General features: G+C 37.0%; 1 protein-coding gene and 1 long non-coding RNA gene across 5 annotated transcripts in view; one reads left to right on the top strand and one right to left on the bottom strand.

The window, feature by feature from the left end:
* The window catches only part of LOC129532142 (uncharacterized), an 84,689-nt gene that overhangs the window by 3,120 nt on the left and 55,717 nt on the right, over positions 1-25,852 (bottom strand). The gene's annotated exons all lie outside the window — the stretch shown is intronic.
* TFPI (tissue factor pathway inhibitor) overlaps positions 1-25,852 on the top strand; it is an 88,702-nt gene that overhangs the window by 9,889 nt on the left and 52,961 nt on the right. For 2 of the 4 annotated variants that reach the window (XM_019022581.4, XM_055380360.2), the window contains exon 2: positions 15,136-15,257. The exons of 1 other annotated variant lie outside the window; for it this stretch is intronic. The gene's annotated coding sequence lies outside the window, so the exon portion shown is untranslated. Of the gene's footprint in view, positions 1-15,135; positions 15,258-24,010; positions 24,080-25,852 lie in introns of those variants that run through there. One more of the 4 variants, XM_019022582.4, reaches the window with a different exon arrangement.

Below are 25,852 nucleotides of genomic sequence, written 5' to 3'. Positions count from 1 at the left end.
TGCTCTATTGCCCAGGCTGGAGCGCAGTGGCACAATCTCAGCTCACTGAAACCTTCGCCCCCTGGGCTCAAGCTAGCCAGTCTTTTAGTAAACATTTAGTCAACAAATCTGCAATTATAACGGAGGTTTGATTTTTGTTGTTTTTGTTTGTTTTTAAGTCACTCTGTGTTTGTAATATCAATTTACTTTTCAAGTTTAGAATGTTTTGCTTCATTGTTTCCCATATTTTATTTTAATCTGTGTAAATATTATACACTTTAAAATTATAAGTGTAATTTAAGTGTAAATATTTTACACTTTAAAACTATAATCTCAAAATTTCACTCTTACGGTAAAAAATTAAGCATTGCTTTAATGTCAGGTCAGTTTTAATGATAAGAAATGGGGATTTGGCATGGGCTTATATTGTTGATATCCTCTCATCCCCTAAGCATCCTTCAATCAAAAAACATTTTTAAGTTGGTTAATAGATCTTTTGTGAAAGCAAAAACAGCAAAACAACTGTGAGGTTATATTTGGCTGCTGATAGGAAACCACCACAGCACAGGTAGCATAAATAATTAGCTTAAATTTATTAGCCTGCATTAGAGGTACAAAATACAGAGGTAAGCTGCTTCAAGACTGGTTCCTTCAACAAGGAACCAGGTTTTTCCTATATTTTTATTTCCATCATACACAGCAGATAAATTTTATTTTTAGTTTGTCTGCCTCAATGTTACAAGATTGCAGCTTCAGTAACAAGTGTCACTTACAGACAGGACAAATAGAAGGAGGAGATACCTTGTGGTTCTTCCCATATAGCTGCATTCACAGCAAGGAGAATTTTCAAAATCACCCCATCCCCAACCATGCAGCTACATCCCCTCTCAACTTGTTAGCCAGAGTTCATATAGAAATATCTAAACCAAACACTATAAAGTTAATGGAATCACCATGATTAATGTGGGTTAATGGTGATTTATTCTTTAGGTGGGTGTAGGCTAACCTTCTCTGAGAGCTGGATTTATGAACATATTAAAGAGTCTTCTCACTCTCTAATGTAGCAGAGAATGTTTCATGAGCAAACAAACCAGATGACTAAACTTTTTTTAAGTAGAAGAGAAACTATGAAAATTAATTCATAATCTCATTGACCTAAAGTATTTTCTGTTACCAAACCATCTTTTTCTCCATGAACACCAATTTTTTACTTGGTTGATCTTAAATTATGCATCTATTTTTGTGTACAGCATTTCAAATTCATATCATGTGGATTATTCCCAAATTATCTTCTAGTCATTATCACTGCCAGTTTAACTTAGTGTATATTAAATTCGGTAGATGGATGTGCCACCATATCTAATAACTTTAATTATGTTGGAAATCTACATTGTTTAAAATGTAATTTTATTTTCTCTAGTAAAATAAATATGAACGTGCACATAGCCATTGTAATATTTTTAATTCCCAAGTGTGATATTACTAATTTGAAGTATTATCTACATTTCTAAACATTGAAAGAACACATGTAGAAAAAATGATTAGTTGATGATTAAGTAATAAACCATTTAAACCATTTATATATTTCCTCTTACCAGCACCTTTCAAAGTCTTGCTTCTTTTGATCTTTATCTCTGTCCAGTTAATAAAATCCAAATATAATCATTCAAATATTAAATTCCTGTATCTGGAGGGGAGAAATGCTGAATTTTTAAGGCAGCAGAAGTTACTATTAATTTATAGTTGGGATTCCAGCAGCCCAGATTTTTTTTTTTTTTTTTTGAGACTAAGTCTCACCCTGTCACCCAAGATGGAGTGCAGTGGCACAATCTCAGCTCACTGCAGCCTCCATCTCCCGGGTTCAAGCGATTCTCCTGCCTCAGCCTCCTGAGTACCTGGGTTTACAGGCACACGCCACCACGCCCAGCTAATTCTTGTATTTTTAGTAGAGAGAGGGTTTCACCATGTTGGTCAGGCTTGTCTCAAACTCCTGACTTCGTGACCAGCCACTTTGGCCTCCCAAAGTGCTGGGATTACAGGCATGAGCCGCAGCGTCCAGCCCCAGAAATCTTTTAATGCTAAATTATTAATGCTCCATTTTATTTTACCTAGAGAAAACATCAAACCTTCACATTTTTAAAAGTCTACTGCTTCTTGTCATTCTGAAAGACAATCTCAATCTCTTTCTCATACACAAAATTTAATCACAGCAAGAAATTTTTCGTCTTCCTATCTGCTCTTCAGCAACTTTCTCATCTCTCTCTCTGTTTCTGACTCTTTGTTTCCCCTGGCAAAACACACACACACACACACACACACACACATATTCATTACACACACTTTGAAAATGTATTTGTATCCCCCACCAAGAAAACCTGTCATTTTAATGGGAAATACATCTTTTATTCAGCCCACAGTTAAACTCTTTTCACCTGAGCCTGGGATAGCATCTGCTATTTATTTTACTTTTCTTACAGCTTTTGACTCTCCCTTTTTAACCATATACAACTATAACCTTCATAAAATTTTTCTCTTCAAATTCTGTCTGTTACTTTTCAGCACAGATTTATAAAATAGCATCCTAAATTTCTGTTTTCATAGCCTCTGTTCCTGTTCCTACCCCATCTCACTTGCTGCTGCCCCCTCACGCTAAAATATTTTAGGAGGTTACTTGTGATGCCATTGTCATTAAATCCCATGCATGTGTTTACTCCTTGCCCTCTGGAACACTCTGTGCATTAGACATTGTTGACTCATGACAATTTCTGGCAATAGTCACTTCCCCTAGTGTTTGTGTAACTGCGGCTTCCCAAGTTTTCTCCTGCTTTGCTGGCCATTTCCTCTCAGTTTTCTCATACTTGTTTTTCTCCTGGTTGTTCAGAGTTCACTTCTAGGATATTCCTTCCCAATCTTCACAGTCACCTCATAGTCACTATAAGGATTACATGAGTTAATATTTGTAAAAGCATTCAGGAGAGAGCTTGCTTCACATCAAATACTATATATACTTGTTAAATAAATAGATCTCATTCACCCCACGAAACAATGATCGTTCGTCTCCTGATTCTCAAGTTTTTGTCTCCAGCAGAGACCTCTATTCTGAGCTCCATAGCTACATATGAGGCTTTTTATTTCATAGTTCCACTGGAGGTTTCACAAATCCTTCAAACTCAAACTGCCTCACCTTGAATTAATCACCTTCCTAGGGCTACGTTCTTTTTTATTTTAGGCTCCCAAGTCAGTGCAGGAACCATCAATTGACTCCTTTGCTAAAGTCAGATGCTCACTGTAGGTGGCCTTGATTCCTCTCTCTTCCTCACTTGCCTTATCATTTTAATCATAAAAGTCTCTTGAATTTACTTTTGAATTTTCTCAAAAATTAGACCACTATTTCCAATATTGTGTTACAAATCATAGATAATTCTTATCCCCAAACTTCTGGCTTTCTGACATTCCAGAATATATTTCAAATTGCTCTGTGAAAACTTTCAAGTATACATGTTAGGATAACTTTTTAGTTTTATGTCTTACAGTTTTTGAGTGTGTGTGGTAAGTATTTGTGATGTTATGAAATATGGAGAAGATATATGAAAATGTGTCTGAATATTTTTACATAATATATTGCTTGTGGTCACTTGTGCTTCAGAATCTGAAGCATCTTGAATGATCTGTTATTATTTAATCCTATCTCTTAAGTTGCCTCTTTGATTAAAGGTTTATTATTTTCTCTTTTTTTTCTTTTTTCTTTCTTTTTTTTTTTTTTTGAGATGGAGTCTCACTCTGTCACCCAGGCTGGAGTGCAGTGACACAATCTCAGCTCACTACAACCTCCACCTCCTGGGATCAAATTATTCTCCTGCCTCAGCCTCCCAAGTAGGTGAGACTACAGGTGCACATCACCACACCAGGCTAGTTTTCGTATTTTTAGTAGAGATGGGGTTTCACAACATTGGGCAAGCTGGTCTCAGAACTGCTAACCTCAAGTGATCTGCCCGCTTTGGCCTCCCAAAGTGTTGGGATTACAAGCGTGAGCCACCCCTCCTGGCTGGTTTATTATTTTCTTTTAAGAAAATGTATTACATAAAAGAAGTCATCTCTTTATATGACTTACATCTATAAAATTTCTCACAGGTTTTGCTCATTCTTTGTCCCAGTTTATCGAGCTTTCTTTCCAAGTTTTCAGAAGTTTTTGATATTTCACTTTACCAAGGATCTATCTTCAAAATATTATTTCCTTCCAGTTCACAGCTGTCATATTATTAACAGCATTAATCCCCCTATACTGAATATGCAGTGGGGCTTCTGTGATTTTGATCATAGTATGATATGATTTATTGACACACTATGTTTTTTCCATCTTATTTTGCAATTTTTTGCAGGGAGGTAAGGATCTTACTCTTTCTGTTTAGGATCAAGCTCAAATAGTTAAGGGTTATAAATGAGGATGACGTGGCCGGGGCGCGGTGACTCATGCCTGTAATCCTAGCACTTTGGGAGGCCAAGGCAGGCGGATTGCCTGAGCTCAGGAGTTTCAGACCAGCCTGGGCCACATGGTGAAACCCCGTCTATACTAAAATACGACAACAAAAAAAATTAGCCAGGCGTGGTGGTGGGCGCCTGTAGTCCCAGCTTCAGGCTTGAGGCAGAAGAACTGCTTGAACCCGGGAGGCGGAAGTTGCAGTGAGCCGAGATCGAGCCACTGCACTCCAGCCTGGTGACAGAGCGAGGCTCCGTCTCAAAAAAAAAAAGAAGAAGATGACGTAATGGGTGGTGGTTGTGATGTTAAAGATGTCAGGAATTCTCTGAATAAGCATGTTGAATACAAAACATGTTTATTCAGTTTGAGGATAAACTAGACACTGCTTTCACATTAACAATCCCCCCTCTCCTCCACCATTTCATTTTGTTGTTGTCTGATTTGGAATAAGTCACATCTAGCCTTTTGAAGACAAATGGACCAATTTTTTTTCTAGCTCTCTATCTACTTTCATCAAACTTTATCTGAAGGGATTTTCTACTTCTGGAAAAAAATCACAGATGTTGGAGTCTCCAATCGTGGATTAAATTTTGCTGAGGAAAATGCACTAAGGTTACACACTATCTGCTGTGTTATTTACACATTATCTTCACTCCTCAAACACAAATAGGCTTAATAGCCTCATTTAACAAATGGAAAACTGAATCTTATAGATGGTTAGTGTGTTTTTCCATTAAAAAGTTGGTAAACTTCGATCTTGTTTTATGCCTTTCCTATGTCCATTCTATCCATCTCATTTTTTCACACTACCTTGTCCTACATATAAAATAACACCAATATATTTATTTGCTCCATCTCATTTTGTTTTAATTCTTAAGTTATTTTGAAAGAAAAAAAGAGTGTACAAGGGCACACCTAGAACTTTATTATCACTGGTCCTTACTTTGCATTCTCACACTCTGTAAAATATTTCTCTAATGTACTCACAGACATTATACTGTCCACAGTAGCAGCCACTTAATGTTTATTGAAATCCAAATGAACAATTGATAAAGTTTGAAAGAACATACACATACACACACACACACACACACACACACACACACACTATTTAGGCAAAGGTACAAATAAATAAACACTTTCATATGCTCATAAGAAAAGTGTATGTTGATATTATATCTCTGAATGACAATTTTCAATATATATTAATATTATTCAAATGTTTAAGTATTAGACCCAATAATTCTCCTGTGAATTTACCATAAATAAGTAACTTTCAAAGTTTTGAAATATTAGACTACAAACACACTTTTGCATGAATACTTACAATTGCAAAAATAGATATTGCCCAAAAATATGAGAATGGTAACATAAATTTTTAAATATCCAAAAAATATTATGCAGCCATTAAATAAGGTTATGCAAGTCAGTTTGGAAAGTTATTAATTTTTTTATTTTACTTTAAGTTCTGGGGTACATGTGCAGAACATACAGGTTTGTAACATAGGTATACAAGTGCCATGGTGGTTTGCTGCACCCATCAACCCATCATCTACATTAGGTAATTCCTCCTAATGCTATCCCTACCCTAGTCCCACGAACCCCTGACAGGCCAGGGTGTGTGATGTTCCCCTCCTTGTGTCCATGTGTTCTCATTGTTCAACTCCCACTTATGAGAGAGAACATGCAGTGTTTGGTTTTCTGTTCCTGTGTTAGTTTGCTGAGAATGATGGTTTCCAGCTTCATCTATTTCCCTGCAAAGGACATGAACACATCCTTTTTTATGGCTGCATAGTATTCCATGGTGTATATGTGCCACATTTTCTTTATCCAGTCTATCATTGTCAGGCATTTGGGTTGGTTCCAAGTCTTTGCTACTGTGAATAGTGCTGCAATAAACATACTTGTGCATATGTCTTTATAGTAGAATGATTTATAATCCTTTGGGTGTATACCCAGTAATAGGATTGCTGAGTCAAATGGTATTTTTGGTTCTAGATACTTGAGGAATTGCCACATTGTCTTCCACAGTGGTTGAATTAATTTACACTCCCACCAACAGTGCAAAAGCATTCCTATTACTCCACATCTTCTCCAGCATCTGTTTTTTCTTGGCTTTTTAATGATTGCTATTCTAATGGGTGTGAGATGGTATCTCACTGTGGATTTGATTTGCATTTCTCTAATGACCAGTGATAATGAGCTTTTATTCATATGTTTGTTGATTGCATAAATGTCTTCTTTTGAGAAGTGTCTGTTCATATCCTTTGTCCACTTTTTGATGGGGTTGTTTTTTTCTTGTAAATTTGTTTAAGTTCTTTGTAGATTCTGAATATTAGCCCTTTGTCAGATGGATAGATTGCAAAAATTTTCTCCCATTCTGTAGGTTGCCTGTTCACTCTGAAGATAGTTTCTTTTGCTGTGCAGAAACTCTTTAGTTTAATTAGATCCCATTTGTCAATTTTGGCTTTTGTTGCCATTGCTTTTGGTGTTTTAGTGATGAAGTCTTCAGCCATGCCTATGTCCTGAATGGTATTGCCTAGGTTTTATTCTAGGGTTTTATGGTTTTAGGACTTACATTTAAGTATTTAATGCATCTTGAGTTAATTTTTGTGTAAGGTATAAGGAAGGGGTCCAGTTCCTGTTTTCTGCATATGGCTAGCCAGTTTTCCCAACACGATTTATTAAATAGGGAATCCTTTCCCCATTGCTGGTTTTTGTCAGGTGTGTCAAAGATCAGATGGATGTAGATGTGTGGCGTTATCTCTGAGGCCTCTGTTCTGTTCCATTGGTCTTTATATCTGCTTTTGTACCAGTACCATGCTGTTTTGGTTACTGTAGCCTTGTAGTATAGTTTGAAGTCAGGTAGCGTGATGCCTCCAGCTTTGTTCTTTTTGCTTAGGATTGTCTTGGCTTTTTTGGTTCCATATGAAATTTAAACTAGTTTGCTTTTTCTAATTATGTGAAGAAAGTAAATGGTAGCTTGATGGGGATAGCATTGAATCTACAAATTACTTAGGGCAGTATGGCTATTTTCATGATATTGATTTTTCTTATCCATTAGCATGAACTATTTTTCCATTTGTTTGTGTCCTCTCTTATTTCCTTGAGCAGTGGTTTGTAGATCTCCTTGAAGAGGTCCTTCACATCTCTTGTGAGTTGTATTCCTAGGTCTTTTATTCTCTTTGTAGCAACTGTGAATGGGAGTTCACTCATGATTTGGCTGTCTGTTTGTCTTATTGGTGTACAGGAATGCTTGTGGTTTTTTCACATTGATTTTGTATCCTGAGACTTTGCTGAAGTTGCTTTTCAGCTTAAGGAGATTTTGGACTGAGATGATGGTGTTTTCTAAATATACAATCATGTCATCTGCAAACAGACAAAATTTGACTTCCTCTTTTCCTATCTGAATACCCTTTATTTCTTTCTCTTACCTGATTGCCCTTGCCAGAACTTCCAATACTATGTTGAATAGGAGTGGTGAGAGAGGGCATCCTTGTCTTGTGTCAGTTTTCAAAGGGAATGTGTCTAGCTTTTGCCCATTCAGTATGATATTGGCAGTGAGTTTGTCATAAATAGCTCTTATTATTTTGAGATGCATTCCATCAATACCAAGTTTATTGAGAGTTTTTAGCATAAAGCCATGCTGAATTTTATCAAAGGCCTTTTCTGCATGTATTGAGATAATCATGTGGTTTTTGTCATTGACTCTGTTTATGTGATGGATTAAGTTTATTGATTTGCGTATGTTGAACCAGCCTTGCATCCCAGGGATGAAGCCAACTTAATGGTGGGGGATAAGCTTTTTGATGTGCTGCTGGATTCAGTTTGCCAGTATTTTATTGAGGATTTTTGCATCGATGTTCATCAGGGATATTGGCCTGAATTTTTCTTTTTGTGCATGTGTCTCTGCCAGGTTTTGGTATCAGGATGATGCTGGCCTCATAAAATGAGTTAGGGAGGAGTCCCTCTTTTTCTATTGTTTGGAATAGTTTCAGAAGGAATAGTACCAGCTACTCTTTGTACTTCTGGTAGAATTCAGCTGTGAATTTCTTTGGTCCTGGGCTTTTTTTGGTTGGTATTCTATTGATTACTGCCTCAATTTCAGGACTTGTTATTGGTATATTCAGGCATTTGACTTCTTCCTGGTTTAGTCTTGGGAGGTTGTATGTGTCCAGGAATTTATCCATTTCTTCTAGATTTTCTAGTTTATTTGCTTAGAGGTTTTTTATAGTATTCTCTGATGGTAGTTTGTATTTCTGTGGGATCAGTTGTGATATCCACTTTATCATTTTGTATTGTGTCTATTTGATTCTTCTCTCTTTTCTTCTTCATTAGTCTGGTTAACGGTCTATTTTGTTAATCTTTTTAAAAAACCAGCTCCTGGATTCAGTGATTTTTTGAAGAGTTTTTCCTGTCTTTATCTCCCTCATTTCTGCTCTGATCTTAGTTATTTCTTGTCTTCTGTTAGCTTTTCAATTTGTTTGCTCTGGCTTCTCTAGTTCTTTTAATTGCAATGTTTGGTTGTCAACTTTAGATCTTTCCCACTTTCTCCTGTCGGCATTTAGTGCTGTAAATTTCCCTCTAAACACTGCTTTAGCTGTGTCCCAGAAATTTTGGTATGTTGCGTCTTTGTTCTCATTGGTTTCAAATAACTTATTTATTTCTGCCTTAATTTTGTTATTTACCCAGTAGTCCTTCAGGAGCTGGTTGATCAGTTTCCATGTACTTGTATGGTTTTGAGTGAGTTTCTTAATCCTGAGTTATAATTTGATTGCACTGTGGTCTGAGAGACTGTTATAATTTCCATTCTTTTGCATTTGCTGAGGAGTGTTTTGCTTCCAATTATGCGGTCAATTTTAGAATAAGTGTGATGTGGTGCTGAGAAGAATATATATTCTGTTGACTTCGGGTTCAGAGTTCTGTAGATGTCTATTAGGTCTGCTTGTTGCAGAGCGGAGTTCAGCTCCTGGATATCCTTTTTAACTTTCTGTCTCATTGATCTGTGTAATATTGACAGTGGGGTGTTAAAGTCTCCCACTATTATTGTGTGGGAGTCTAAATCTCTTTGTAGGTCTCTAATAACTTGCTTTATGAATCTGGGTGCTCCTGTATTTGGTGCATATGTATTTATGACTGTTAGCTCTTCTTGTTGCATTGATTCCTTTACCATTATGTAATGCCCATCTTTGGCTCTTTCGATCTTTGTTGGTTTAAAGTCTGCTTTATCAGAGACTAGCATTGCAACCCCTGATTTTATTTATTTATTTATTTTTGCTTTCCATTTGCTTGGTCAGTATTCCTCTATCCCTTTATTTTGAGTCAATGTGTGTTTTTGCACGTGACATGGGACTCCTGAATACAGCACACCAATGGGTTTTGACTCTTTATCTAATTTGCCAGTCTATGTCTTTTAACTGGGGCATTTAACCCATTTACATTTAAGGTTAATATTGCTATGTGTGAATTTGATCCTGTCATTATGATGCTAGCTGGTTATTTTGCCTGTTAGTTGATGCAGTTTCTTCATAGTGTTGATGGTCTTTACAATCTGTTATGTTTTTGCAGCGGCTGGTACCGATTGTTTCTTTCCATATTTAGTGCCTCCTTCAGGAGCTCTTGTAAGGCAAGCTTGGTGGTGACAAAATCTCTCAGCATTTGTTTGTCTGTAAAATATTTTATTTATCCTTCACTTATGAAGCTTAGTTTTGCTTGATATGAAATTCTGGCTTGAAAATTATTTTCTTTAAGAATGTGGAATATTGGCCCCCACTCTCTTCTGGCTTGTAAAGTTTCTGCAGAGAGATCCACTGTTAATCTGATGGGCTTCCCTTTATGGGAAACCCAACATTTCTCTCTGGCTGCCCTTAACATTTTTTCCTTCATTTCAACCTTGTTGAATCTGATGATTATGTGTTTTTGGGTTGCTTTTCTCAAGGAGTATCTTTGTGGTGTTCTCTGTATTTCCTGAATTTGAATGTTGGCCTGTCTTGCTAGGTTGGGGAAGTTCTGGATAATATCCTGAAGAGTGTTCTCCAACTTCTTTCCATTCTCCCTGTCACTTTCAAGTACACCAATCAAATGTGGGTTTGGTCTTTTCATATAGTCTCATATTTCTTGGAGGCTTTCTTCATTCCTTTTCTTTTTTTTCTCTAATCTTGTCTTCATGCTTTATTTCCTTAAGTTGATCTTCAATCTCTGATATCCTTTCTTCTGCTAGATTGATTCAGCTATTGATACTTGTGTATGCTTCACGAAGTTCTCATGCTGTGTTTTTCAGCTCCATCAGGTCATTTATGTTCTTCTCTAAACTGGTTATTCTAGTTAGCAATTTCTCCATACTTTTTTCAAGGTTCTTAGCTTCCTTGCATTGGGTTAGAACATGCTCCCTTAGCTTGGAGGAGTTTGTTATTACCCACCTTCTGAAGCCACTTCTGTCAATTCATCAAACTCATTCTTCATCAAGTTTTGTTCCCTTGCTGGCAAGGAGTTGTGATCCTTTGGAGGAGAACAGATGTTCTGGTTTTTGGAATTTCCAGCCTTTTTGTGCTGGTTTTTCCTCATCTTTCTGGATTTATGTACCTTTGGTCTTTGATGTTGGTGACATTTGTATGGGGTTTCTGTGTGGATGTCCTCTTTGTTGATAATACTATTCCTTTCTGTTTGTTAGTTTTCCTTTTAACAGTCAGGTCCCTCTGCTGCAGGTCTGCTGGAGTTTGCTTGAGGTCCACTCCAGACCCTGTTTGCCTGGGTATCACCAGTGGAGGCTGTAGAACAGCTAAGATTACTGCTATTCCTTCCTCTGGAAGCCTCATCCCAGAGGCGAACCCACCATATGCCAGCTGGAGCTCTCCTGTATGAGGTGTCTGTTGACCTTTGCTGGGAGGTGTCTCCCAGTCAGGAGGCACGGGGGTCAGGAACCCACTTGAAGAGGCAGTCTGTCTATTAGCAGAGCTCGAACACTGTGCTGGGATATCTGCTGCTCGCTCCATAGCTGGCAGGCACGAATGTTTAAGTCTGCTGAAGCTGCGCCCACATCCACCCCTTCCCCAGGTGCTCTGTCCCAGGGAGATGGGAGTTTGATCTATAAGCCCCTGACTGGGGCTGCTGTTTTTCTTTCTGAGATGCCCTGCCCAGAGAGGAAGAATCTAGAGAGGCAGTCTGGCTACAGTGGGTTTGAGGAGCTGTGCTGGGCTCCGCCCAGTTAGAACTTCCCTGGGGCTTTGTTTACACTGTGAGGGGAAAACCGGCTACTCAAGCCTCTGTAATGGCGGATGCTCCTCCCCTGACAAAGCTGGAGTATCCCAGTCGACTTAAGACTGCTGTGCTAGGAGCAAGAATTTCAAACCAGTGGATCTTAGCTTGCTGGGCTCCATGGGGCTGAGATCCACTCAGCTAGACCACTTGCCTCCCTGGCTTAAGCCCCCTTTCCAGGGGATGACGGTTCTGTCTCACTGGCATTCCAGACGCCACTGCGGTAAGAAAAAAAAAACTCCCGCAGCTTGGTAGATGACTGCCCAGAGGCTGTCCAATTTTTTTCTTGAAACCCAGGGCCTCAATGGCGTAAGCACGCGATGGAATCTCCTGGTCTGCGGGTTGCAAAGACCATGGGGAAAGCATTGTATCTGGGCCAGAATGCACTGTTCTTCATGGCACAGCCCCTCAAGGCTTCCCTTGGCTAGGGGAGGGAGTTCCCTGACCCCTTGTGCTTCCCAGGTGAAGCAACGCAGCACCCTGCTTCGGCTTGCTCTCCATGGGCTACACCCACTGTCTAACCAGTCCCAGTGAGATGAGCTGGGTACCTCAGTTGCAAATGCAGAAATCACACGCCTTCTGCATTGATCTCACTGGAAGCTGCAGAACAGAGCTGTTTCTATTCAGCCATCTTGCCTGCAACTCAAAAGTTATCAATATTATCTCATTCAATGACAAAGGAGGTTACCAAACAATATATGTGCAATGATCATTCACATATGCTCATATAAATATAATCACACATATACACACACTTATACATATTAACATGCATAAGAAATCATATACAACCAGAGGTTGCTTCTGAATAGGTAGATTGATGGTTATTCTGTATTTTCTTTATTCTGCTTTATGTTTTATGATTTGGAAAAATATACATGTATTACTTTTCCAATGTAAAAAGACAGTTTTAATATTTTAAATACTAAAAGAATAGAACAGTTAGTTAAATATGTAGCTAAAAATAAATAGAATACTCCAATTTCGAAAAAAAATTTTAAATAAAAGCGGTTGGTAAGAAATCTTCATTCTCTCAATCCTTTCTACCTTTGGAAGAAAGTATTTAAGTGTATTATAAAAGGTCATAGCAAAATTGTATTTAACTATAATGAATACAATTTTAATAATATCAAATAGAATGCTGTCTTTAGACATGTCAATGTATCACTTACATGAAAAATAAACTTTTTGTAAATGGCATCAAACATAAAATTGTCGATTTCTAGGTGACTGCATTGGTAAACCTTTTTTAATTTTTCCCATTGCAGAGATGAGGAAAAATAAAATTTTTGGTTGACATAGAACTTGTACGATTATCATGATCATATAAATCATATGAAAAGAGGAATATGCTATCGGTATTTTTAAATAGAAAATTGATATGAAAATTTATGATCAAATGGTTGCAAAAAAAAAGAACAATTTCTGTGAATATTTTTCTGTTATTGACACTTGTAATAACTGTAAAAAGAAACGAATTATTACATCAATAAGGTGCTGATAAAATACATCACATTTTAATGATTCATTGTCGGACTGAATTCATTCAGACACAATAAACATCTTATATAATAAGACCTTGAAAGCACAATTTGGAATTCTTTGGTAGAATATAGAGCATATTAGAGACTCTACAGTCATGAGCTAAGCCAGAAACTAAAATATAAACAACTAAGTTTACTGCAGCAGCCTCTCTAGTATTGGCCCTCTGTAGAACTCTATACCACACAGCTTTCTACAGACAGTAGTTAGCCTGAGTCTGTAAAGGTATTGACTCCTTGGCAAGTCAGTTGTGGCCGGATGCTGCTGTGATTCCATTACTGTCCATTTAATAGAAGTTTTGAGAATACATTTTATGAGTACACAATATGGACAGGTTTTGTGAGAAACAAAGGTGGAAGAAAGGAAAAATGATTAGTTAAGTAATAATTGTCTTCCCTAATAAAGGATTAGTTTATACTCGAGGCCCATTACCCATTATATTCACTTTTATTCATACCATTTAAAATAATTTTACCTTATATATTTGTTTTAAATTTCTCCAGTGACCTTTTACTTTCTGTAAAAGGAATACAAAATAAAACAATTTTTACTGAATTTTTAATTCATAAAAGATTTATTTCACAAATATCCATTGAGTTCCAGAGGGTACCAGAAAGAACAAACATGATTCCCATATTTAAAGAGCTTACATTTGAGAGAAAAGACAGAGTAAGCAAATAAATATATAATGTGTAACACAGGAAGAGGTACAGTGATTTAAAAAGCATAGGAAGGAAGAGAACGTAACCATCAAGTTATTTTACGCTCTGAAAGACACCACTTGAGTAGAGATTTTATATAGAAGCAATACTTCCATTCCATTCATGTGATTAAGTCAGGGGACGATGCCAAAAGTGAAGAGATAATGTTGACAATATGGGTAGGATTTACCAGGTTTTCTCTCTGCTGCCATTGGGAATGTCTTTCCACCTTTTTTCATATTCGTGATAATAACTAATCATTTTCCTAAAATCTTGTGGTAAATATTACATATTTAGATTAGGGCCCTTAGAATGTTTAGTATGCGAATTTTATTATGCACAATTTTGAAAAAGATCTCCAATTTCAAAACAAGCCTTCTGGGTACTTTCATAGTTAGTCTGCACAACTAACTGAATCAGAAAACAAATATATTACTCAATTTCAGGTTACAAGAATTGACCTCCAGGGCAGTGCCTTCTGCTCTCTTACATGTGATTTGCAATTACAGTTGAGAAATAAGGGTAGAGAAGGAATTCGATGGTGAGGATCTGTTTTCCCTGCCAAGTCTTTCCTGCTTATTGTGAGCAAAAAATACACTTTCTCATTGGAGAACACTTCTAGAAAACAGTCACTTTCCCAGACCAGTTCTTCACTCTTAAGGAACAACCAAAAACAAACGAATAAACAAACACCATAGTTTGGGCAAATTATCATAAAATGTACAACATAAGAAGTTGGCAATTGCTATATTTTCAATAGAAATGTGATTGATATGACCAGTCCTGCCTAAAGGTTAGTAATGCCACAAGAAACAGAGAATCAAAGGCTATAGCTATGTGGAAAGGAAAAAATTGAATTGCACATTAGAAAGTGCACTCTAGGGCTGATGTATCTTCAGCTCCAGCCTACTGATAGAAAGGCAGTGACCCCCACTTCCGAGACAAACTTGCAACCAAGTTAGAGACAATTTCTTGAAACACTAGGAATGTTCCTGCTCTGAGTTGTGTTTCCCCAAAATGTTGGATACCTAACCCCCAACGTGACTGTATTTGAAGGTAAGGTTTTAGGGGGTAATTAACGTAAATGAGATAATAAATGTTCAATCCTAATTCAATAGGATTGATGGCCTTAAAGAAGGCCTTAGAGAAAAGATATCTTTCTTTCTCTCCATGTGCACACAGGACAGGAAAGGCCACGTGAGGACATAGGGAGAAAGCAGCCACCATTGGCAAGCCAAGAGAGAGCCCTCACCAGGAACGACTGGACCAGCACCTTGATCTTGGATTTTCTAGCCTCCAGAACTGTGAGATACAAATTTCTGTTGTTTAAGCCACACAGTCTGTGATATTTTGTTACAGCAACCCTAATAGACTGAGAGAGCTTCTGAGAGCTTCACTCACAGAATCAATTGTATTCTTACCTGGTGAAGATCCATTCTAAGACTTATTGGCTGTTTGGAAGTGATAGCAAATAAAAGCCACCTTGAACTGGGTCTGATACAGCATTCTTACCAAACTTCAAATCTGGACTAGTTCATCCTTATGCATTGAGGCTTTTTTATTCGTGTTCGTTTGTTTTTACCAGTTAACTATCAACATAAATTTCATTTATAATATTGTATGTTCAGTGTTCCAAAAAACTGGTCCTACCAACATAGTTTGGAATGACTCCATTATAAGATGGTGACTGCCTGTATCAAATCTTTACTGCCTTTTTCAAATTCTTACCATTTTTATAAAAAGGAGTCACACTACTCAATCTATACATCAGTGTTAAATATGATTTTTACTAATTTTTTTTTTTTTTACCAACACTATCTTAAAAAATCTGACAGCATAGAGCAGTGACTAAAGGGATTTGCTTCAGGGTCAAATATAGTTACACTGCTGTTTTCTGGACAATTTACTTTGTTTTTTTGAACCATTGTTTCTTACCTTTATAAAATTAGCATAAGATAATGTTATTTTAAGGTGAGTATGAGATACAAATGAGAAAAGCAATAATAATAGATTCAACAATGGAAACTGCTATTTACATTATGATTGTTATAATTAGAAGGACAAACTGTAATTTAACGTTCCTATAGTAATAAAATGGCATCTACAGAGCAAATCTAAACAGACTTAATCTTCATATAACAATTCATCCCAGATAATTTGAATTGACCATAATGACATGTTTGAAAGGAGGCTGAAATAAAACAGGGTTTGCTCTTTTCAACTCTTTAGCCAAGATTTAAAAAAAAAAAAAAACTGGTATATAAATGCTTTGTATTTCCTTTCAAGTTTGAAGGGAAAATAAATATAATACTTAACAGATTTTCAAGTATCTCTTTAGACATTCTCTTGTTTAGGCTTGTACTAATCCATTCATTCAGGGTTTGACTGTTGGGTGAACTTCTTTGCCCTATTCCCAGGTGTGAGAGGCAATTCTCCAGGTTTCTAAGCTTTATGACCTATGCCCTTCTCTGATGAGGTTAATTAGGGTTTGGGCTGAAACCCAGATTCCTATATATGTGGATAGAGTGATGTAGAAGTACTTTATGATAATAAATATAAATGAAATTTAGATTTTAATTTAGAAATAGAAAACATTTAGGCAACTCACTGAATCAAAAATATAGACAAATTTAATTAATATATTTATTTATTATATTTTCCTGGGTTGGGCTTTGGCCTCTATTTCATATATTTTGTTTATTTTTCAGGATGTTCTGGGATAATGTAGTCCAGGTTCTAGTTCTGCCTTTGTCACTTACTAGCCATCTAGTCATATAATGCTGAAAAATATATTATGTAGCTCTAAGATAAATTCAACGTACCTGCATAGCACTATTCAACATACTTGTGCAGTATTATTGTCAATATGTAGTCTAACAGATAAGAAACCACTGTGAAAATAGTAAATCATTATAAAAAATGATGTTTTATAATGATACATCTTTGCACTTCTAATATTATTGCTTTAAATAAATGTGGTATATATTCAGCATACAGCCAAATTTACAAAATTTTATCTTTTTAATTTTATGTCATATATAAAGAACCTTAATGCCAAAATAATCTTTATAGTGATGACTCGACATCCCAAAAATGTGGGACCCAACAGGGACATTAATAAAGAGATAAAGCAGGCTCTGTGCCGACTTGTTAGAATTTGGTACGTGGCAAATGTGCAGTCACACAGCCTTAAACCTCCCCTGGGAAACTGCTCAAACATTTGCATTCCCACAATGTATTTATTCAGGAAATACTCTTTTCCTGAGAAAAATCTGGCTCTCAAACCTCTCCCTGAGATTATGCAAGTTCTCCATTGGGGAAATACAGTTGGAAATCTAGTAAAGAATGTTTATTAACAAAAATCCATTTGCAGATCCTAGTTATTCTCAATATTTTGTGGATTTACAATTGAGAATACTACTTACAAAAAGTAAACTTCAAAAAAAGGAAATAGAAAGCTATCAGAATTCCTGTAGAGTTTGTTGTTCCCCTTCTCCTCCACCATAGTTTTATTCTAATGTTTTCTTCATTCATTTTCTTTGGTATTAGTGTGCTGTAAACTCACCCAAAATGAAAAACAATCAAAACAAAATAAAACAAAATGAAAGCACATCAGTTAAAGATAAAAAACAAAAAAACAAAAAAAAAAAACAGGCTGCCAGGTTTTAGTGGACAGAAGGGTAGGCCCCCTGGAGATCAGCCAAATTGAGTGGATGGAAGTAATCAACAACAAGAGGACAACAACATTAGCCACTGCTGAGCAGAAAATTAGAAAGATTCTTCAATTTATTTTTTTTTCTTTTCTGGTTGTCAGGTTTTGTCTCTCCTGTCTTCCACTGGTACACCATAAATCAGCAGCTAAAATGAAATTTCCTTCTTTTAGACATGGCAAAGTACTCACTGAGCTTAGAGATTAATAGTAAAACTTTAAAAAAGAAAAAAATTCAACAATATGTAATAAAGAGAAAAATCTGAACTAGAAACTTTAGATAAGTACCATGCTTTTAGTATACATTTTAGCACCATAAATTTTTTTCTAGATTCACTTAAAGATGATAAAATAATGTGTATACCCCAAAACTAATGATAAAACAGATCAATAACTGCCTGCTAGTTGTATCATGCTTTTCCCAAAATAATGAACTGGAAATTTAATGTTATGATTTAATCCTATTACTCTCTTTAATTCTATGTGAGCTTCTTGCTCTTTTTTTTCATCCCATAAATTTCATTTTTGTCAATATCTGTTGCTATTCCTTTTGAGGTTTTTTCTTCTGGCCACCAAAGCCAAATTGCCGAAATATTTTAGCTCCAATGGATCTGAATCTTTAGAACATGGCTTTTACATTGAGACCTGTACTGCTTCACCTTACCACTTGTAGTCTTTCAAATCTAAGCTCCCATGCTTAACCAAATTCAAATGAAAATGTCTCTCGGTTTGATCCTAAACTCTTTCCAAATCAGTGCTATTTTTCAGTTATATTTTTAGACCTTCAAAAAGTCTGAGATGACACTCTCAATGCAGAATAAGATCTATAAATACTGAGCTTCTGTTTCTACAGTGTACCCAAGAGGTTTTCAAGGATTACTTATAAAAATTATAATAGCTAACATTATCAAGCTAGTCACTATTCTAATTCTTTTATATTTAATCCTCATAATACTATGTAGTAGGTTCTAGTAAAATACTCATTTTATAGATAAGTAAATAGAGACAAATAGGAAGTAAATATAGTATCAAATTCATATAATTAGTAAGTTACGGAACTGATATTTGAAGCTTTATAGTCTGTTTTAGTTGGCTAGGGCTGCCATAACAAAGTGCTAAAAATGAATAGTTTGTTATTTCCTCATGGTCCTGGAGGCTATAAGTTTGAGATCAAGGTGATCAGTAAGATTGGTTTCTTCTGAGCCTTCTGTCCTTGATTTATAGATGTTCAGTCTTTCCTCTATGTGTCCTAATCTCCTGTTTTTATAAGGATACCAGTCATATTGGATTAGGACTCAACAACAATGATATCATTTATTCTTAGTAACCTCTTTAGAGGCCTTGTTTTTAAATACAGTTGAATTCTGAAGTACTGGGAGTTAAAACTTTAACATATAAATTTGAAAGGGGACACAATTCAGCCCCTAAAACAGTCTTACTACAAACCCCCTCTTCTTAACCACTAAACGAACTTAAAAAAGAAAGGAAGAGCTGAGAAAGAGAGAGGGAAAGAGGGAGGAAGGAGAAAAAAAGGAAGGGAGGAAGGGAGAAAGAAAGGAGCTACTTGCCAAGCAAACCAGAATAATTATGAAGACAACTGGAGGCAGAATGCTTTCCAGATGATGCTGGAGACAAAGTAATTCTTGGGAAGTCAGCTTTGTATGGTGAAGTGTCCATGAATTCTGGACTCACAGAGTTATGAGTGCAAATATTACTCTGTTTTATGCTATTTGGAAGGTTATATTCCCTTTATGAACCTCAGTTTTCTTAAGATGCACATCATACTTCTTATAGGTTAGGACTATTAGGGGGATTATAGTTCATATGAAGTTCATAGAAGAGTTCATAAAAAGTGAAAGTCTCAAAGGTCTTCCTTTTTTCTTTCCTTTCCTTTCTTGGGTCCTCTCTTAGTAGATTCAATACAGAACATTGACCTCTCTTTCACATATTCTCTCATAAATATTAATATTAATATTATAAAGAAAGAGTAAAATAGCAAATTATGCATTTCTTCTACCTAATTATCTCTTTTCTAAGCCCACCTTTCTTCAGTCATCTTTCCCACAGAGTCACATTTCTTTTTTGCTGGAATTTCAGGAATCATTTTTATCTGTTTTCTTTGACTTGAAAAATACCTATCATTTCAGCAAAATTTAAAAAATGTTAAATCTATGTCATTTGTTTCATTTTCATTACAGATTCTTTAAAACAATTTTAATTGAAGTATTTCATACCTTTAAAAAATGAAAAGCAATACAAGACACAATTTTAAAAATATTTATGGCACCATTTCACAATACTTGTTTCTGATCTCTTTATTTTTTGGTGGAATTGGTAGTAATAAAACACCATGCATATATCCAAAGATCTGTACTGCAGCCTAATTTTAACTCACAAAGTTTATTCTAATTTATTAATTATTCATCAAGTATTACTTGTATCAGTCATTGTTTGGGGTATTGAACACAGAGTTGTGAATCCTATGTAAAGTGCCTGTGCTAAGAATAGAAAACATTTTAGTGGTGGAGACAGCACACATAAATATATAAATGCACATAAATATATAAATGGTGATGAGTGTCATTCAAAAAAGAAAGGAAGACATTACTGGTATGAAAGGAAAATGGTGCAGCTACTTTGGAAAGCAGTCTGGAAATTCCTCAAATGGTTAAACATAGAATTGCCATGTGATTCAAGAATTTTACCCCTAGTTATATACCCAAGAGAAATGCAAACCTATGTTCACACCAAAACTTGTATACAAATGTTCATAGCAGCATCATTCATAATAAGCAAAAAGTAGAAACAGCACAAATTTTTATTAACTGATGAATGAATAAATAAATTTTGGTATATTTATACTATAAAATATTTTCAGCAATAAAAAGAAAGCAATCATATATGCTACAGCATGAATGGAGCCTGAAAACAGTATGCTAAGTGAAAGAAGCCAGACATAGTAGGCCACATATTATATTATTCCATTTAACTAAAGCTTTCAGAATAGGCAATACATAGAGACAGAAGCCAAATAATTGTTTCCTACTAATGTAGAGATGGAGAACTTTAAGGGAAGAGGGTGAAGCCTAAAGGGTGGAGAATTTCCTTATGGGGGAATGAAAATGTTCTAAAATTGGCTGTAATAATATTTGTACAAAATTGTGAATGATTGAATTACTTAAAAAACTGTAGATACAGTAAAAAGATCAGTAACTTCAAAGGGAATAGAGGAGAGAAGGAGGAGGATGAATGGATGAAGCACAGAGAATTTTTAGAGGAAAATATTCTGTATGATACTACAACTATTCTGTGGATATGTGTCACTATGCAATTGTTGAAACCCATAGACAGCTACAGCACAAAGAGTGAACCTTAATTTATACAATATAAAAAATATAAATTAAAAGGTCAGGAATTTGGAAGGAATGCAGACTGTGACAAGAAAATCTCACTCTGCTGTGAATGTGTAAGGCAACCTCACTGAAGGAGTTTGGGGGTGGAGGAGGGCTGAACTAAATAACATTGAAAATAAGTGGAGCCTGTAAGTATAAAGGTAAAAGGAACTGCTCACAGACACTGCCCTCTAGTTAATAAAGTTGTATTCCATGGACATATGGGTTAACAATATTCCTATTGCTATACATGTATATTTTAATTGAACATTAATTAAAGAGTTGGTGGATAGTGATTGTTGAGTTTCAAGGGCTAAAATAATTCATATGTTGAACACATGCATAAGAACTCATGTTTCACTTAAAGTTGGTTCCTTATTTATTTATGTATTTATTTATTTCACTGATGTTTTTAAACAACTTCATTGAGATATAATCACTATTTAAAAACTGCACAAACTCATCAAATTTTAGACAATAATATGTGCAGTTCCTTGTATAGTGATTGTATCTCAGTGAAACATGCACATTTTTTGTTATGTAAAATTTGATGAGTTTGTACATATGCAAATAAATACCCATCAACACATCAAAATAATTGACATATTCAACACCTTCCAAAGTTTTGTGGTGTCTCTGTTTTTTATTATTTATTTATTTATTTATTTATTTATTTTGAGACAGAGTCTCGCTCTGTCACCCAGGCTGGAGTGCAGGGGCACGATCTCGGCTCACTGCAGTCTCCACCTCCCGGGTTCACGCCATTCTCCTGCCTCAGCCTCCCGAGTAGCTGGGACTACAGGCGCCCACCACCGTGCCTGGGGTTTTTTTTTGTATTTTTAGTAGAGACGGGGTTTCACCATGTTAGCCAGGATGGTCTTGATCTCCTGACCTCGTGATCCACCCACCTCCGCCTCCCAAAGTGCTGGGATTACAGGTATGAGCCACCACGCCCCGCCTTTTTATTTTGTTTTCGTTTTCTGTTTGTTTTGTGATAGGAAGACAAAATAGATCTGCCCTCTTAAGAAATTTTGAAACACAAAATACCATGTTGTTAACAATAAACAGTATGTTGTACAGCAGATCTCTAGAATTTACTATGCTAGCATAACTAAAACTTTGTACCCATTGAACAACAAGCACTCTATTTTCCCCACTCTCCAGCCCTTAGCAACCACTATTGTATTCTCTTCTTCTATCAGTTTAACTAGTATAGTCACTACCTGAAAATGTAAAACTTCTAGACAAAAACATAGGGGAAAATCTTGACATTGGTCTTGGCAATGATTTTTTGAATATGAGACCAAAAGTACAAGCAAGAAAAGCAAAAATAGACAAGACTACATCAAATTAAAAAGCTCTGCGTGGCAAAAGAAACAATCAACAGAATAAAAAGACAAACTGAAATGAGAGAACATATTTTCAAGTCATATATCTGATAATTGCCAAGATATATAAGGAACTCCTTCAACTCAATAGCAGAAATTTTTAAAAAATGGGCAAAGGAGTTAAACACATTTTTCTCCGAAGAAGACATACAAATAAGATATATAAAGATGCTCAGCTCAGCAGCATTATTTACCAAGGAAATGAAAATCAAATAATAATGAGATATCAGTTTATGCCTGTTAAAATGGCTATTTTTCTAAAAAGTCGAAATGTAACATGTTGGCAAGGATGTGTGGAAATTGGAATGCTGGGCCTGGTGCAGTGGCTCACGCTTGTAATCCCAGCACTTTGGAAGGCAGAGGCGGGTGGATCATGAGGTCCGCAGGTGGAGACCAGCCTGGCCAACATGGTGAAACCCTGTCTCTACTAAAAATACAAAAATTAGCCAGGCATGGTGGCAGGCGCCTGTAATCCCAGCTACTCGGGATGCTGAGGCAGGAGAATCACTTGAACCCGGGAGGTGGAGGTTGCAGTGAGCCGAGACTGCACCTTTGCCCTCTACCATGGGTGACAGAGCGAGACTCTGTCTCAAAAAAAAGAAATTAAAATGCTGGCAAATTGTTGGCGGGGATGTAAAATGGTAGAGTAGCTATGGGTATTAATATGAAGGTTTCTCAAAAATTAAAAATAAAACTGTCATACAACCCAGCAGTTCTACCTCTGGGTACATATAAAAAAGAATTAAAATCAGAGTCTTGAAAAGATATCTGTATTCCCATGTTCACTGAGGTATTACTCACAATAACCAAGATATGGAAACAATTCAAGTATCTTTTTAAAAATGAATGAATAAAGAAATGTGGTATATACATATATACAGTGAAATATTATTCTGCCTTAAAATAGGAGATTCTGCTATTTGTGACAACATGGATGGTATACTAAGTAAAATAAGCCAGTCACAGAACATACTGATGTATTTAAAGATAGTGTACCTTTACAGATAGGGTAGAATATACACATATATTCCTTTAATCTGCCAAAAAGAAGGCCTAAAAGAAATGACATCCCAGTAACAATGAGCATGCCTAGTGCCTAGATCTGGGTTTCTAATACCAATCTCTAGTAGAAGGAATCAGGGCTTCTTGGAGAAATGTCTGTGATTATGAGTGGGGCATAAAATATACAATATGAGACTGGGGCATCTAGTAGTGACAAAAAGTAAGGCACTCAGAAAAAATTAAAAACTCATATTGATGGAGCTATCTCAAAGAAGTACAGGAGCCAACTGAATGCTCTCTCAAATTTGCCAAAGCCAGGAGACCATTTGAGCAACAATGTAAGTAAAGTCATAGTGAATTATAACACAAAGTATAGAATATATATCCATGAGTCCATACTTATATAAATAAAGGATTAAATAATTTAATACAGAGAGACAAATATCTGGTGCAAAAGTATTCCGAACAATTTATATAGATACTCTCACCTTAAGGATAGGGACCATAATTCTCCATTCTTTTAAAGTGCTGGCTATATGTAGTGACTTTCTTCCAAAGTACAGTACGGGTGGCTGGCAAGATGGCCGAATAGGAAGAGCTCCAGTCTACAGCTCCCACAGAGATCAACGCAGAAGGTGGGTGATTTCTGCATTTCCAACTGAGGTACCTGGCTCATCTCATCGGGACTGGTTAGACAGGGGGTGCAGCCCATAGAGGGCAAGCCAAAGCAGGGTGGGGCATTGTTTCACCAGGGAAGTGCCAGGGATTGGGGAACTCCCTCCCCTAGCCAGGGGAAGCCAAGAGGAACTGTGCCTTGAGGAATGGTGCACTCTAGCCCAGATACAATGCTTTTCCCATGGTCTTCACAACCCACAGACCCGGAGATTTCCTCAGGTGCCTACCCCACCAGGGCCCTGGGTTTCAAGCACAAAACAGGCAGCCATTTGTGCAGACACCAAGTTAGCTGCAGGAGTTTTCTTCATACCCCAGTGGTGCCTGGAATGCCAGTGGACAGATCTGTTCACTCCCCTGGAAAGGGGGCTGAAGCCAGGGAGCCAAGTGGTCTAGCTCAACGGATCCCACCACCTACAGAGCCCAGCAAGCTAACATTCATTGGCCTGAAATTCTTGCTGCTAGCATAGCAGTCTGAAGTCGCCCTCGGATGCACTAGCTTGGTAGGGGGAGGGGCGTCCACCATTACTGAGGCTTGAATAGCCGGTTTTCCCCTCACAGTGTAAACAAAGCCCCAGGGAAGTTCCAACTAGGCGAAGCCCACAACAGCTCAGCAAAGCCTCTGTAAACAGACTGCCTCCCTAGATTCCTCCTCTCTAGGCAGGGCATCTCTAAAAAAAAGGCAGCAGCCCCAGTCAGGGGCTTATAGATCAAACTCCCATCTCCCTGGGACAGAACATCTGGGAGAAGGGGAGGCTGTGGGCTCAGCTTCAGCAGACTTAAATGTACCTGCCTGCCAGCTCTGAAGAGAGCAGAGGATCTCCCAGCACACCACTCGAGCTCTGGTAAGAGACAGACTGCCTCCTCAAGTGGATCCCTGACACCTGTGTCTCCTGACTGGGCGACAACTCCCAGCAGGGGCTGATGGACACCTCATACAGGACAATTCCAGCTGGCAGCTGCCAGGTGCCCTCTGGGACGAAGCTTCCAGAGGAAGTAACAGGCAGCAAACTTTGCTGTTCTGCAGCCTCTGCTGGTGATACCCAGGCAAACAGGGTCTGGAGTGGACCTCAAGCAAACTCCAGCAGACCTGCACTGCAGCAGAGGAGCCTGACTTTCAGAAGGAAAACTAACAAACAGAAAGGAATAGCATCCACATCAACGAAAAGGACATCCAGACAGAAACCCCATCTGAAGGTCACCAACATCAAAGACCAAAGGTAGGTAAATCCATGCAGATGAGGAAAAACCAGCGCAAAAAAGCTGAAAATTCCCAAAACCAGAACACTTCTCCTCCAACGGATCACACTCCTTGCCAGCAAGGGAACAGAACTGGACGGAGAATGAGTTTGATGAATTGACAGAAGTAGGCTTCAGAAGGTGGATAATAACAAACTCCTCCAAGCTAAGGGAGCATGTTCTAACCCAATGCAAGGAAGGTAAAAACCTTAAAAAAAAAGATTATAGAAATTGCTAACTAGAATAACCAGTTTAGAGAAGAACATAAATGATCTGATGGAGCTGAAAAACACAGCATGAGAACTTCGTGAAGCATACACAAGTATCAATAGCTGAATCAATCTAGCAGAAAAAAGGATATCAGAGGTAGAAGACTGACTTAATGAAATGAAGTGTGAAGACAAGATTAGAGAAAAAAGAATGAAAAAGGAGAATGAACAAAGCCTCTAAGAAACATGAGACTATATGAAAAGACCAAATCTACGTTTGATTGGTGT

The sequence above is a fragment of the Gorilla gorilla genome, chromosome 11 (genome assembly GCF_029281585.2).
Source record: "Gorilla gorilla gorilla isolate KB3781 chromosome 11, NHGRI_mGorGor1-v2.1_pri, whole genome shotgun sequence".
In the NCBI taxonomy this organism is placed as follows: Eukaryota; Metazoa; Chordata; class Mammalia; order Primates; family Hominidae; genus Gorilla; species Gorilla gorilla.
Note: the sequence above shows the minus strand (reverse complement) of the source record. Positions and strands in the feature narration are given on the sequence as shown.